The sequence below is a fragment of the Hibiscus syriacus genome, unplaced genomic scaffold (assembly GCF_006381635.1).
Source record: "Hibiscus syriacus cultivar Baekdansim isolate YM2019G1 unplaced genomic scaffold, ASM638163v2 tig00110348_pilon, whole genome shotgun sequence".
Taxonomy (NCBI): domain Eukaryota; kingdom Viridiplantae; phylum Streptophyta; class Magnoliopsida; order Malvales; family Malvaceae; genus Hibiscus; species Hibiscus syriacus.
This window is the reverse complement of record NW_024062699.1, coordinates 141,951-143,970: the sequence shown is the minus strand read 5'-3', so window position 1 is coordinate 143,970 and position 2,020 is coordinate 141,951. Positions and strand designations below refer to the sequence as shown.

Genomic DNA, 2,020 nt, shown 5'->3' with positions numbered 1-2,020 from the left:
ATGATTTAAACAATATCTTTTAAACATCGTAAAATATATTTCAAAAATATTTTTTAAATAATATAATTTATTTTATGAAAAATATTTTTAAAAATTTCAAGTGAAAGAAACGAAATTCTCCATTATAAAAAGACAATTAAAAGCAGTCACAGTTTCAATGGGATAAGAGTAATAAGTTTACGATCAAAATACAATTTTAGGATGACTCCCACATAAATGTCTGCTGCGTAATCCAATTTGTCATTTTGCATGCTCGTTGCTTCGTTGTACCTTCATCCATTGAAAACTCATCCATTTCAACTTGCCATCCTCCGGTCCTAAAATACCTTTCTCTCCCACCCTCAATCATAATATTTCACCTTCACTTCTTATTTTATTTTTCATCGCTCATGGTTTAAGATTTTTCTTCTTTTTCAGTTCTGGTGTTATGGAAACTAGCAGTGCTCTTCAATATATCGAACAATATTTACTGGATGAATTTTCTCCGGTAGGATTGGGGAGTTTTTCAACTGAAATCAATTGAAAAAATGAATCAAAAGCCGAGGTTTCAACCTCTCCATCTCAGTCTTTCTACTCTCAAACTTCCAGCTCTGATTCCTGTATTTCCGCATCTAATTTCAACTCCCGTGACGATGATGATTTCTTTAACTTCTCTCCAAAATTCCCAGGTTTCGAATTTGAATCGAAACCTCAATTTGTCCATCTCACGACGCCTAAGCCCTTCTCTTCCAACGCCAATCCCTTCAACTTTGAAGTTAAGCCTCAAATTTATGCTGTAAAACCTCAAGCTTCTTCGAAACCGGGTTCCAATTCTCAGAATCGAAAACCGTCGCTGAAAATCTCGTTACCGCATAAAGTGGAGTGGATTCATTTCGGTCAACCGGCTTTAACTAAGGGAGAGCCGGAGAATTCAAATTCCGAAGAGAAAAGTAAGCATTACAGAGGAGTCCGACAAAGCCCGTGGGGAAAATTCGCAGCTGAGATCCGAGATCCTACCCGAAAGGGTGCACGCGTCTGGTTGGGAACCTTTGACACCGCCGTAGAAGCCGCTAAGGCTTACGACCGAGCCGCTTTCAAGCTCCGCGGCTCCAAAGCGATTCTTAACTTCCCTCACGAAGCCGGGAGGTTGGACGTAACCGAGGAAGACGGAGTGAGGAAAAGGAGCAGAGACGACGACAGCGCTGGTGAAGAAAGCCAAGTTAAGAGCGTGAAGAGAGAAAAAGATGAGGATGCGACGAAAGCGAGAGATTACGGTGATGCGCCTTTGACACCGTCAAATTGGACGTCATTTTTGGATTTGGACAATGACACGAAGGGGATTTTTAACATGCCACTGTTATCGCCGTTCTCTCCACATCCACCGTTGGGCTTTCACCAACTTATGGTCATCTAGATAACGATTAGAATGTACATAAATGAGTTTATTATCATTTATCAATAACTGCTTTTGTAGCTCATCTTAAGTGCAATTTCCAAACTTTATTAACCATTTTACTAAGATAACACAACATATATAACAATAAATACTTCTCATATTTTTTTTGGTAAAATTTACTTCTCTAAAAAACCCTCGAAATTATACTAATTTTGATTTAATGTATAGTTTTATACATAAATCTTGATTTGATATAACCGTATATATAATTTTGATTTTTATTATATAAAATTTTAATTTTAATTCTATTTCAATTTTAAATATTAAAAAAATCAACTCTGCTTATGCTTAACAAATAGTTATAATTATTGTGGAATATAGTATACAAATTATCATTAAATTATGTAAAAATATTTTATTGGCATATGGTGTTGGTTATTTATAAACAAATAATTTTACCAATTTAGTAAATATAAAATAGTGCTATATTGATAATGGTATTTGGTGATTTTTGAAAATCAAAGTAAATTTATATATTTATATATTTATATATTTGTATTGTATTTACCGCAACATATCATTAAAGCGACGTACCGAAACATATCATTAATTAAATTATCTTGTTAGATAAATATTAAAAAAGAT

At 34.2% G+C, this 2,020-nt stretch overlaps 1 pseudogene; it reads left to right on the top strand.

The window, feature by feature from the left end:
• Positions 1–357: 357 nt before the first annotated feature.
• Positions 358–1,430, top strand: LOC120120859 (annotated as a pseudogene).
• Positions 1,431–2,020: the final 590 nt, after the last annotated feature.